The following is a 14604-nucleotide window of genomic DNA, read 5'->3' on the forward strand; positions in this document are numbered from 1 at the left end:
GGGACTCTGAAGAGATCAGAAGTTCAAGGACCAGTTACAGAGCAATTTCAAGGCCACCTTGGACTGTATGGAACCTTGTCTCAAAAATAAATAAATAAATCCTTAGATAAAAAAATATTTCATATTCAAATAAAGTGTCATTTTTAAAAAAAAGAGAGGTTATTGGTTTTGAGGAATTTATAAAAATCTAAATTTTAAAATAAAATAAAAATATTTTTTTTTTTAGAAAAAGCATGCAAGTTCAAGACATGTAAAATTATCAGTTCAGGGGGAGTCTATGTTTGAACACCAGCAGCTTGAGAAAGTATAACAGAAAAAAAAGGAATGATCATCAAAGAAAGAATATGAGGAAATTTTAGGATGGAGGGTGAGTTTTCAGATGGAAAAGATTCATCTAGATCCCACTAAATGGACAAAACCTAATCAAACAACAACAGCAACAGCAACAACAGGCACATCCAGCTAAAGGTCTTGATTATGACGTTTGCAGCTGAGGTTATCTCACCTCCCAGGGAATAAGAGAAAGTTTTTTTCCTGAAATGACTGCAGAGACACACGTTCAGGTCACCCCAAATATCATGTTCCAACAAGCTAACAGTTTCTGAAGTTTTTATAGTAACAGGATAAAGAAAGCCAGCTGTAAACCAAGGCAAGTATACTGGTGGATAGGCAGTTACAGAAGAGCCAGACGTCTCTGCAGTAAGGGCTAGGACATTATCTAGTGACAACCTTCGGTCCTTTGGGTTGATGGGATCTACAAGTCTGTACATTCCGAAAGGATTTTGTGTCGTGCAGAGGTGGGCAATGAGGTTTAAGGCAGCTCCAGATAATTTGGCCTTAGCCTGAAGCATTTGAACTCTCTACAGTCATCAAAGATCCAATCAGTCAATCAGCCCTGTAGAAAGTTTACTGTACAAACTTGTAGAAAGCATTGGGGGGGGGGCAGTATTGTACACATACACAGGATGTGTTTGGAGAGACACAAACCACAGCAATGACAGCCAGGAATTGATACAAATGAAAGCAGCGATGGCCCCGGACGGTTCTGATCAGAAGCACCCGACAAAGAACAGCATGGTGCCTTCCAAATGACAAGAAACTGGAATTGATATTTGAATTCTGGTGGCAGCAGAGACATTTGTAAATATTGGAGCCCCCGAAGCTCCCTGCCCTTTCCCGGGAAGCCCCAGTAAGTCCAGTCAGCAAACAACAGAAGTTACAGAAGAGACAGGAAAGCATGGGATTCTGGGGATGGGGATGCTAGGACCACACAGATGGGAGAAACAGCAGATGCGCCTAAGGCCTGGGAGAGTCCAGGGTGACATCCCAGGAGCACAGGAATGTGACAGGTAGCCTGCACATGAAGAGCTGGGAGTGCTAGGGATAGAGACGGGAAGTAAAAACAAATGAAAAACAAGGTAGTCATACGCATTTCCCACCCACCAGAAAACCATGTCAAAGAAAGGAAATATAATCAGAAAACAATAGGTTGTTCAGTTGTCAATTATATTTATAGTCCCTCTCCTGTGAATGCCGCATGTTGGTTTAATCAAATCTTGTGAGATCAACAGACTGAGAGTAGAAATGGAGTCGAGTGTGAGTGTGTGTGTGTGTGTGTGTGTGTGTGGGTGTGTGTGTGTGTGTGTGCGTGCACGCACGCGTTCACGCATGCTTGGGTGCACGCATGTAAAAGCTAAATCCAAACCTTGGGATAAAACTTCAATAGATAATATCTAAAAGTAGAAGATTAGGAAATTGAAGTACAATTGTGTAATTGAGGAATGGAGCAGGAGAAGCAGGTGACAGGCCCCCTAGGGATTGGTACCAGAAGTGGGAGGGAATGAAGTGGGCGGGGGAGCAACTCCTGGCCATCATCAGCCCAAACAAAATGAGACTGTTTGAATTATTAAACCAAGTCCATTTTATTTTTGAAGATGGAAATTACTCTCACTTGGCCTGAGAGATTCTACTGTGAGCACATGGCTCCACTTCTCGGAAACAGTACCTGTCTCCCCTCAGCTGCTTCCGAACTCTTCGTTTCAACAAACATGACCAGAGGGTTACAGGTCCCTTGGGAGAGACCAGCGAGCCATTATCCTGGCTGGCCTCAAAGCTGCAATTTGACATCCCTATGCCTCTGAGACCAACAACGCCGGGCTCTCTGTTCTTCTGAGAAGCTGGGGATAATACTTAGACACAGCACCCTGACCCTGGAACCACACTGGCCTTTAGAATGTCAGCCCAGACCAGGTGCGAGCCAGGCTCATGGGGGACTGAATCAAGGGTTCCCGCCCCAGATCCAGCCCCAGGCCCTCTCACAGCTGCTCCCACAGACATTTGCTAGAGTCCCTGCTTCTTGCCCATCTCTCACAACCATAGTGAGAGTGGCAGAGTATGGGGAAGAAAAACTGAATTCTAAGGCTTAGGGGTGGGACTTAGTTGGTAGAGGGCTTGGCTAATGTGCATGAAGTCCCTGATTCAGTCCCCGGCACTGGATAAATCAGGCACGAAAGCAGGCACATGTCAGTAATCCCAGCACTCAGGAAGGAGACCCAAGAGGGTCTGTGTCATCTTCAGCTACATAGCAGTTTGAGGCCAGCATGAAAAGCAAAACCAAACCAAACCAACCAACCGAACAAAAAACCTGTATTAACACTAGAAAGGGCTTCCATTCAATCTGTGCCCAGTGCTCACCAGCTATATAATCACAGATGATTAGTTTCTCGGCTGTCTCTTGATCTCTACATAGTCCGGCAATGCCAGATTCCTTCTCTTAATCAAGACATTAAGTGGTTCCATTTTAGCAGCATAGGTAATAGCTGCTAACTCAGCCTGCGGACCCAAAGCCTGGATTCTTTCCAGACCATCTCTATAAATGTAGAAGGATGTATCTTATTCCCAGGAGGCTGCAAAGCTTCACTGAGAGGATATTTATGAATAAGTATGGCACCACACAAGGGTTTACTTGTTAACTCAAGGTTTTATGATGTAGCACCTCCTTTGGGAGAAGTCTCTATCCTTAAAGAGGGTATAGGTTGCATGTTGGGGGAGGACACCAGAGCAAATCACTATTGCTCTCAAAATCGCAACTGAGCATCCATTCCAGTCATTTCCCAGGGTCCTCAGGCTTCTCTCAAGTGTCTTTGAGCATCTCCCATGACTAGCTGTATAGCAGCAGTCATTAGCTGCCTCCTTCGCTCCATCTTCCCAGATCCACGAGCTTGGCTCTCCATACACCCCAGATGTGTGTGCTTGGCTCTCCATACACCCCACTGTTCGGTTTATCCATCCATACCATGTACCACCTTCAGCCCCATAGCCCTGCCCATTGCTCTGCAAAATGGAGTAATGGCTCCCGGGTCCCTGCTTGACAGAAGTCACACTGCTATGAACCTTATCTGCTCCCCTCCCACCTATGAGACCTCGATCACCTGTAGTCAAAGCAAGGTTCCTCTTATATCCAAGATTGCCAAGGTCTGCACTGAAAATTCTCCTTTCCCTTAATGTGTCCATGGGACATAATCCTGGAGCAGATCCTCATGACAACCTCATGAAGACAGGGGTTTTACCCGTGAACCTTCTATGTGACTTCTCCTTACACCCACTATGAAACATGCTCTCCCACCCCTGCCAGTCTCTCCAACACACACTGACATGGTTGATGCTGCCTGGAACACAGATTTGAGTGTATGTGCAAAGAGAGAATCTGCACCATTACCACCCCCCCCCCCCAAGCATTCTGCTGGCCCGCCTTCCCTGGTCAACATGCAGTACATTCAAAGCTTCTCACCAGAGGATCAAACAGGGAAGGAAGTCAACTGCCCCACTCCCTAACTGCTTCGTGTGACTCAGAGGAAAGCCCTACAACTTGGAGAAATATAACTATCTATGAACTGCTAACTGTGCAACAGAATGTGAACTGTGAGAACATGGATATGGGATATGGATAGAGAATAAATATGGAGAGCTGTGTGTGTGCCGTGATGGGGGGGGGGGAGGTTAAAACTATTAAAATCTCCCTTCAACCAGTTAGATGGGCACAGCGGGAAAGTAGTTCAGCCATTCCCAGTCCAGACAGACCAGGCGGACTGGCCCTTCATAGCTGGTTCTGTAAATTTTCAAATCCTTGCTCATTCCCTCAGTGACCCATCAAGATAATGAAACTCCCCCCACTCTACAGGATGGTCCCTTGAGACTCCGGTCTCTGCCAGGCAAAGCTTTATTGTTGTTAGAGATCCTTGACTAATCGGACAAATTAATCTCTGATAAAAGATTAATGCAAAGATGCCAAATGGATTTCATTCGGGCTTGCAACCATGATTTATTGGTTGGGGCTGCCTAAAGTGCTCATTTAGGAAAGACTGTGGCCAGAGCTTAGATCAGCAAGCAAGAGCACCAAGATTGATCTGCAATGTCTAAACTCCAGGGACTTTAGGGACAGCAGCATTAAAAGTGCTCTTAGGTTCACCTCTCTCCATCACTGGGTGCATAGTGGCATTTTGGCATGGCCACATGTCAATCAACAAACCTTGAGCTCTGAAAGATACATATGGAACCCTTTTGAGAGCAGCCCTTTCCTAGTGCCAGGAAGCCCTGGCCTCAGTAGCGCATAGCAGAGGGCACTTGGAGCTCCAGAGAGGAGGACAGAGCAGTTATCAGTCCCGGGCCGCAACAAGACGCATCATTCCTCAAGAGAAGGGAAAAGACAGAAGAACACAGGAATGTCTTCACACCACGGTTGTTCTGCTGTGCTACATGGGAGGAGGATGTGCTGCTGAGCTCCAGCAGAAGGTTCAGGCCACACTGACTTTATCCTCCCCCGTGCAGGGAAGGGCAAGAGATCACAGTAGAGTAGACCTGAACGGGAGGAGAATTCAGCACACAGAGGGCACTTGAGGCCAAGAAAGACAGGCAGAAGATGCTTAAGTCTGAGGTATGCAGCTCTCTGGTCCCCAGGCCCTTGGGCTCTTGGTGGCTGTGTGAGCCTCCCTGCTTGCCTGAGTTTGGCCAGCTTGAACTCCCAAGCCAAGCTCTGCACATCTCCAACATGGCAGCTAGACTGTGGATACCATCAGTGTAGAATCGGAGTGAAACGGGACCCACGGTAGTTCCTGGTGTAAGAAGTCAGATTCGTTGTTCTGTTGTTGTAGTGGTGGCTGTGGTGTGAATAGTGGAGTTTGGACTACAATGTTGAGCCGTAACCCCCCAAAAGAACACATCGAGGTACCGCTTTATTTGGAAATAGGGTCTCCGTAGGTATAAGGTAAGGTTCTCGGAGCAAGGTCATCGTAGACTGAGGTGACCCCTAAATCCAGTGGTTTTATAAGAGAAAGCAAAGAGTTAAAACAGAGCAGCTGGGCCCACTGATCTAGTGTGTTTCCAGCCGAGGAATACCCGGGGTCGTAGGGAAAGGGAGGGAGGGAGGGAGCAGTCTCCCTCAGAATTCTAGAATGATCCACTTCCACCACACTGATATCTGGGGTCTCACCTGCAGGTCTGTGTGACAATAAATTTCTATTGTTTTAAGCCAAGTCTGTGGCGCTTTGTTATAGCAGGAAATAAGGCCGACTTAGAAATGACTTCCCAGAGGTCTAGGGAGATGGCTCTCCACTGAGCTAAAGCACCTGCTGCACAGGATGCGTCTGTGACCCCAACACTCCTGCAGTGAGACAGCGTGTAGGGACAGGAGAGTCCTCAGCAGCTTGGAGGCCGCTCCCCTGGTACATGGAGTAGTTAACAAGAGACTGTCTCAAACAAGGCAGGAAGTGACGACCAGCACCCGAAGCTGTCCTCTGACCTCCACACCCATGCTGAGGTACATGTGTGTCTGTATTTACACACACACACACACACACACACACACACACACACACACACGCACACGAACAGGCACACACACACACACACACACACACACACACACACGCACACGCACAGGCACACGCACGCACGCAAGTGCTCCCTCTTCTGGCCTCTTTGGGTACTGCCGGCTAGTGAAACCAGCATACCGGTAGGCAAAAACCATGCACATAAAATAAATGCTCTTCAAGTATCTCAGTGCTAAGCACTACTCTTAAGAGCTCCACTGATGCCTCCAAAACTACAGTAGAGCTCACAGCCCACTTGGAAACACCACTTCTCTCTAGCGTTGAAGCTAAAGGACCTCTAAGCTCAAACTTACCCATTCTGTAAGGAGACAAACTAAGACCTATGTCCATAAAATGACTTGTCCTAAGAAATAAAACCAGCTGAGTGCCCAAGACTATAGTTTGTTGTTGACTTTTAGTTCTAGAAAGGTCCTCAAAGGTCAAATTGTTCCCCTTAGTCCCTAGTAAGCCAACATGAGCTTGCCAAAGGCCTCCATGACCACATCCAGCTTTTTAAGATATGGTAGAAACAAATGGACTTAGAAAAGCTAGGAGACTTCTAGAAGGTTCTCTGAACTCCTATTTACATTCGCTTCCTTGGCCAGCCACACTAAAAGCCCCATGGGGCAATGGCAGCCATTGGCATGTGGCTAGAAAGAACTACCAATGGTTCAGGTATAGGTGGCAGCCACCAGGATCTAACCAGGTACCCACAAAGTGAAGAGAGGGAACCCCAACCGTGAAGATAAGCTGAAGCTGTTTTGAGTCGCTGCGCATTTAGAGCTCAAAGTAGACACAAAAAGGGTCTGAGCAGCCCTGAGCCTCCTCCTGCTGGCTATTTTGGTTTGACTTGGCTCTCCCAGGGCTGCCGATATGCTTGCTGAAGCATCCTGGATGCAGAGTTCTAAATGGTAAGGCAGACAGTGCAGGAGGCTTTAGGAACTTGGATTTTGGAAATGATACTGAGAGTGTTAAAGGCAAGATGAGCTAATTCTATTGTGCTTCAGGGAGTCCGGCAAGCTTAGAGTCGTCGTTCCTATTCCACCTCGAGCTCATAAACTTCTGCCAGGCCCCGCCTCTCCAGCAAGGCCTGACTCTTCCATTCTGGGACCTGCACACTATTTGTAGAAGTTTCCAGAGCATGAGCAAGTCCACGCTTGCCCAGAGTCCAAATAAAGCACCTGGGTGCCATGTGGGCTTGTTGGTTTTCAGAGGACAGACACTGCCCTGGGTCTGCAAACAGCAGGCACAGGCTGGCCCTGGCTCCAGGAGAGAGATTGCTGTTCCAGCTTCTCCTCACGGCCAGCTTGGGGTTGGAAGCATTCCTCCTCATACTCAGTCGTGGATTTAACCTCGATGCGCATTACAAATGGGTTTCCATCATCTTCTCCCTCTCTTTTCCTTTTTCTAGTGTGGGGATTTTGTATGTCTTCCCCCTTCTTGCTTTTGTCCTCTGTCTGGTACTCTGCTGGATCTGGCTAATCATCCCAGGTGCTGGGAAGACATGAAAAAGATCCACCATCTCCTGGGCCTGTGAGAAGAAAGACGGAGAGCATACATTTGTATCTTCAAGAGAAACAAGACACAGCTGGGTGTTGCTGGTGGCACATACTTTTAATCCCAGCACTAGGGAGGAAGAGATAGGCAGGTCTCTGTGTTCCAGGGCAACTTGGTCTATAGGTTGAGTTCCAACACAGCTAGGGCTACCCAGAGAAACCTTCACAAAAAAGAAAACAACAACAACAAAAAGACGCACGAGAGTGCGCACACGCGCGCGCGCGCGTGCGCGCGCGCACACACACACACACCGAATTAATTAATGAAAATCTTCTAAGATATAAGAACCAGACAGATGTGGGAGAATACGCTGAGTCCATATGAGACTATGGAAAGCTGACAATGACTGCCTTCTAGGCTGAGGTGCAGGTGCTGAAACACAATGGGTGGGTCATGAGGCCAAAGAGAGACCAGTCTAGACAGGATGGAAAATACTGTTTGAATAAGAGAGTAACTTTGACAAGATTTACCTCTGTAGCCAGGAAGGAACACAGAGGGCTGAGGAAGGCTTGTGTTCATGCTCCAACAACTAGGAATGAAAGGGTAAAATTAGGGATGAGGCGGGCTGAAGAGAATGGCTTCTAGAGTCTTCTAGAGGACCCAGGTTTGATTCCCGGTAATAGAATCACAGATTGGCTCACAACTAACTATAACTCCAATTCTAAGGGATCCAACACCCTTTTCTGGCCTCCACAGGCATCAAAGCAAGTGGTGCACAATACCCATACACATAAAAATGAAAATTAGTGGTAAGGACAGGAATCGTATTTTTAAAAGTAGATCTGTTGTCATGGTTTGACTCTGAAAAGTCTCTCAGTCTGGGGTATTTAGTCCCAAGCCTATGACATCATCTTGAAGTTGGCGAAGATCTAAGATTCTTTTGACCTAACTGGCCAAAGCAGCTCACTAGGGTCACACCTGCACCTGGTTCTGATTCTCCATTCCTGCCCACACCATGTGACAAATGACCACAGGCACTGTACCTTCCCAGCTGGGAGGAATGGACCACCCTCTAAAACTGTGAGCTTTATTTAATAAGCCTGCTCTCCTTTAAGTGGTTGTCAAGAATTTGGGGTCACAGAGACACAAAAGTATCAAGGGGGTTGGTGGAAACATGGCATCTCGTGAATAAACTAGCTGTCCAGAGAAGGAACATCACCTGTGAGAGATGCTCGCTGGGCTTTTCCTACCCCCCTCCCCCCTTGGGAGCTCCTGCCAGTTCAGGACACAGGCTTTGTCCAGGCAGAGGGCACTGACTGGGGAAAGAGAGCAGGAAAGATTTTCAAGGCCTCATGGGGGCTGGCTTCACAATAGAAACACCAAGGAAACTAGGATGATAATGGTGGCTCATCCCAAGGGGCAACACCAAAAACTGACCATCAGAACTGAAGGAAAACATCTCTGTCTGTCAGACAGAGGCTGTGACAAACCCATGCTGGTGTCGCTCTGCACAGCTGACATATTTGGGACCATAACCAGGAGGAAAACTGAAATCTAAATTCAAAAGAACAATGGCGTTCAGTTAATGTTGCTAAGGTGCAGGTGTCTTTCTTAGACTCTTCTTCCCTATTTAGTTGAGAGTGGTCACAAGGTAAGTTCGTATGAGGCTTGGAAAATATAATTAGGCACCAGTTACTGCATCGATCTATAGGGACCTCAGGCCTAATCAATAGATACCAGAACAAGAGGCTTCCACAGATGTCCTCTCCACACATGCAGATGATCTAATTCCAGCAGATTTCCTTAGTCTTGATCAGGAGTTCTGATCCCCTGGTCCGATCTTGTCTGACACAACAAAGGTCAATAAGCTTCACATGGAAAGGGGCAGGCAAACGCGCTGATTTCTTTGATTGTCAATTTGATAGGATCTCGAATCACCAAAGAGATGAACCCCAAGCTACACCTGTGAGGGCTTAATCTCAATTTGTTTAGTCTCTGGGAATGCCTGTGGAAGGGGTCATCTAGTTAGGTAAACTGAAGTGGAAAAACCCATCCTGAACCCCTGAAGCATCCTTCTCTGGTCATGGGTGCTGAGCTGCATAAAACCTGGAGCTGAGCGCTAGCATCATTCTCTGCTTCCTGGTTGTGGCTACAATGTAACCAGCTGCCTCCTGTTCCTACCTCGGTCAGGTCCTCTCCCTGCTGGACTATCGCCTGGAGCTATGGGCCCAAAATACCACCTTCCTCTATTTGGTTGCTTTTGTCAGGATACTTTTAAAATATTTAAGTAAAAATTTAATTAGATTTGTTTATTGTGTGCATGTACCTGTGTGTGCATGCACAGGCTTGCCATAACATCTGTGGGGGTCAGAGGCAAAGCCATGGGAGTTAGCCCTCTCCTTCCATGGGAGTCCCAGGACTCGAACTCAGGTCAGAAGCTCCTGCTGAACCATTTTCATGACCTCAGAGTAGTTTATCACAGTGACGGGAAAAGACAATAATTCTTATAGTCTCTATAAATAAACAAGGAAAATAAAATATTATAAAGTAGCTTAACAAAAGATAGAATGAATTCCCACAGGTATTTTGTACTAAATTTAAAATACAATATTAGTTGAATATATTTTTTTTGTGATGCAGGTCTACTTAGGAGAGAAAGCATTTGGGAACAAGACATTTTGAGTTATGTGGATTCTGTTAGTATTTACTACCGAGAAATTGATTATGAATATTCATTTGTCAAAACCATTCTTAACCATGAGTCACACAAAAGGCAGGCAATGGGGAGTATTGGGGCTGCCATTGATAAGAGGGATTAAGATGTTCACAGCTGAGGAAAGAGAACCATCTGAGGCTCTTAAGCAAAACCTCAGGAAGACTTTGTCTAATGAACAAGGACAAACTAAAAGTGAGTGGAGTTTTACTAGAACTTCGACTCATTAGAGATTGCACGTCGGGGGATTAAGTGGCATCTCTTATACGGTCCAGTGTCTCCCAGGCTAGCTTTTCCTTGCATAGGAAGCAGGCGACCCTGTTGAATGTCTTGTCTGTGAGTGATCCCGAGAGCCTTGGCAAAGGCTCTACCTTCAAAAACCTTCCAGGGAGTCACTGGTTTCCAGCTCACAGGAAGTTCTTAACATCAGCTCATCTTTATTTAGACAGTTTACCTTAAAGATGAACAGGGACCTGGGGCAGAGGTGGGTTTGGATTCACAGACAAGGCTCCATGTAATGATGGTCATTTGTTCAGCAGCCTAGACCCTCCTACATGTGCCAGATACCCTACTAGTTCCAAGGACACCTCAATAAACAAGACAGACAAGGAACTTTGCACAGTGTGACAGCCCTCTAAAATAGCTCGGATGTGTCTGCGGGTTTATACATAACAAACACACATAAAAGAAAACATCCTTTTGAAGGAAGAACTGTAATGACATCAAAGCAAGACGGTGTGACAGAAGCTAGAGATCTGCACTGTCATAGAGACATCTGCAGCTGGTAACCTTTAAACCAAGTCCTGGGTAAGAAGGAGGTAGCTGTGCAGAAGCTGCAGGCAGAATATTTCAGGCATGGGGAAGAGCTGGGCAAATATCCCAATCAGGGAACAAATTTAGCAGAAGGCTAGCTAGTGTGTCTGGAGCAGTGCATGCTGGGAGATTGTTAGACAACTGGTGGGCAGGGTGGGCAGAAGCCAGATTGTGCAGCTTCTCCATTACACTATGAACTCACTCCTGTCTAGTGACAGACTCTCCCTCTTTGGGGAGAAGACTCTTCAACAGGAGAATCACTCTCATTCTTTGGCAATGGACCAGTTCTCATCCCTCCGAGTCCAGGGCTCTGGCTGGGGAGACAGCTCAGTTGGCCAAGTGCCTGTCACACAAGCTTGAGAATCCGAATTTGGATCCCTAGCACCATGTAAAGCCTGGGTGTGGGGGCACACATCTGAGCTCTTGTGCTCAGAGGAAGGCCTGCAGATCCTTAGAGCTCAGAGGCTGGCTGGCCTCATAATGGGGAGCTCTGGATTTTGTTAGTGACCCAATCTCTCAAAGTAAGGTGGAGAGGGATCAAGAAAAATCTCCATGTTGACATGTTGACTTCTGATCTACACACACACACACACACACACACACACACACACACACACACACATAGAGGGGGGTCCATAAAATAACTCAAAATTCCATATCATAATGAAAACTTGCATGATCTGGTTTCTGTCCACCCATTCCCATCCCTCCTTCCTATTGTCTGATAATCTCCCATCATCCACTGCTCCAGACACACTAACCTTCTGCTAAGCTTGTTCACTGCTTGGGATAATTGCTTGGCTCTCCCCTTTGCCTGAAATGTTCTGCATCCAGATAGCTATTGGAGATTTCAACCAGAAAAAAATCCCTCTGTTTCCTGCTATCTTTGACCTTGATTTCATGACTTCTATCTTTTTTAAATTACTTATTTATTTTATTTACATGAGTACACGGTAGCTATCTTCAGACACACCAGAAGAGGGCATCAGATCTCATTACAGGTGATTATGAGCCACCATGTGGTTGCTGGGAATTGAACTCAGGACCTCTGGAAGAGCAGTCAGTGCTCTTAACCACCAAGCCATCTGCCCAGCCCCCTCATGACTTCTCTCTTAGTTAGGATTCTATTGTTGTGAAGAGACACTGTGAACACAGCAACTCTTATAGAAGAAAACATCTAACTGGATGGGCTTTCAGAGCTTTAGTTCACTATCACCATGGCAGGAAGCATGGCAACATGCAGGCAGATGTGGTGCCGGAAAGATGAGAGTTCTACATCTGGATCCACAGGCAACAGAAAGGGGAAGTGACACACTGGCCAAGCTTGAGCTTCCAAGATCTCAAAGCGCAACCCTAGTGACACACCTCCTCCAACGAAGCCATGCCTACTCCAGCAAAGCCACACCTCCTAATAGTGTCACTCCCTATGGGCCTATGGAGGCCATTTTTTTTAAACCATCCAATCTGTAGATACTCATGAACCCTACTCATTCTTCTCCCAGACTTTGCCAAACATCCAAAATTACTAGACTTTACTAAAAGACTCAGGCCAAGACTATTGGACCCACCCCGAATTCCTCTTATTCTCTTGCACTGTTCTTGGGAGCCTTGAGGAGATTCTCTGGGGTCCGCCTTGTATACATGTTCAGTATCCAACCAATTTTCACCAACTCCACTGCTGTCCCTGTCTGCTGAGCCACTGTCATATCGTGCCTGTGATACTACCAATGTCTGCTTCTCCACATGCCACCTACAAACTGTTGGCTACTTAAAGTGAGCTCTCAGTTGACCATGTCAGCCTCCATCAGTCATCTAGATGCTCAGTTCCTTGAGCTCACCACTCAAGTTCACACAAGAGTTTATAAGACCTTGAGACACATGCCAATGTGACACTTCTCTCCCAATTCCATCTCCACAGCAGTGACCTCTTTAAGACCAGTGTGGTGCACTGGGGCCTTGCGTGACTGACTTCCTTCCTTGTACAATGCTGTCCTTCCATGCAGCTCACAGCTCTTTCTCCATCCTTTAGAGCAGTGGTTCTCAACCTGTGGCTCATGGCACTACTGGAAGGCAAGAGACCCTTCCACAGAGGTTGCCCAAGACCTGTGGAAAACCCAGATATTTACATTAGGATTCTTAACAGTAGCGATACTACAGTTATGAAGTAGCAGCAAAAATAATTAGGGGGCTATCACAACAAGAGAAACTGTATTAAAGGGTCACAGCATTAGGAAGGTTGAGAGCCACTGCTTTACAGAAATTATCTGCTTACAGACCACCTCCCAGCGAGGCCTTCCCTGTTTACCTATTGGATGACATAAACTTCCCCATCTCCTGACACTCTGGATCTCCCTCAACCTGCCTTACTTTTCATCTTTCATAAAACTATCACCTTCTAACTCGTTTTATAATTCAGCACGTGCTAGGACATTGTTAACCATGAAACAAGCAGGATGGAGCCTCATGAAAGTTGGCATTTTGTGTACGTGGTTCTCTTTACGTCAAACACCTAAAGAAGTATTCAGAATATAGTCGGTACTCAATCTTTGAACAGTTTTAGATCTTTGAATTTTTTTTTTTCAAAATATATGCCATGGATGTTTCAGGGCTGGTAGACTACTGACTTGGCAAGCGCAAAACTCTAGGTTCAGTGCCAGCGCCACATTAAGAAGGATAAGGATGATACTGTGTATGTGCAGCCACAGTGGTACAGCAGGATTGTCTTTTCTGTCAGTCAGATGGGTCTCAGCACTCTAGAGAAATGAAGACGATGACACCCACCGAAGGGTGAGTGAAGCAGGGAGTCTATTTACAATGGATGTGATCTCTTTAAGCTCTTGGTGGCCACGGGATGAAAACCAAGAGGGTACAAAAGTGAAAGTGACAATTCTAAGTTCTCCTGGCCATGAGATTCCCACCAAGAGCTGGTCCATCAATGAAGAACAGGAGTAAGTTGCCTTCTGAAAAGTCTGTCCTCTAAGGGCAAGAGAACCTTCTGCTGAAGGCAGAAGAGTCTTCCGAGAGTCTCTCCAAAGTCTTCCATTGAAAAGCAGGTCAATCTACAGATACTTTATCTTCTTTCCCCAAAGAGCATGCCTTCCACTGATGACTTGGAGAGAATATACCAGTGTGGAGTCTGCTTCTAAACATCAGAGGCATCTGGGAAGCAGGCCCCCAAGAAAGAGTGAGGCTCAGGCTGACAGCCAAAGGAGTTAAAGAAAAGGTTGTGTCCTGAGGTTTATATAGACTCAAGAAAACTCTGATTGCCTGTGTGTATGCACATGAAGTGAAGACTAAGGACCGAGCAGTAGATAAATGGAACGTCAGCCCAAATGGGGGCAAACTCTCAATTAGGCCCTCTGCCCCAGCTCCTCCTGCACCCTCTTTTGTTATTTCAACAGAAGCTGGAAAAGTGAACCAGAAGAGTAGGGTAAAACCCAACACATTTTTAGCATTTGTTCCTAGCTGCAGGGAACAACACCCATTCCACCCCAGGCTCTCACTGGTTCCCATCATCACTACCATTGCCATACTTCAGGAAAAAGTCCTAACTACCATCAGGACAGGGGTGACAACCACTCTGGCTGATTCAGGCTGAACAGAGGTGTCACTGAGAGGCAGAAATCAGAGTTCCTTCAGAGGCTCATTGAGGGGTCCCTGGTAAAAAAAAAGTCAAGGGCTGGAAGGGTGGCTTCTATACACCACACCATTGTA

The sequence above is a fragment of the Micromys minutus genome (genome assembly GCF_963924665.1).
Source record: "Micromys minutus genome assembly, chromosome: 21".
NCBI lineage: Eukaryota > Metazoa > Chordata > Mammalia > Rodentia > Muridae > Micromys > Micromys minutus.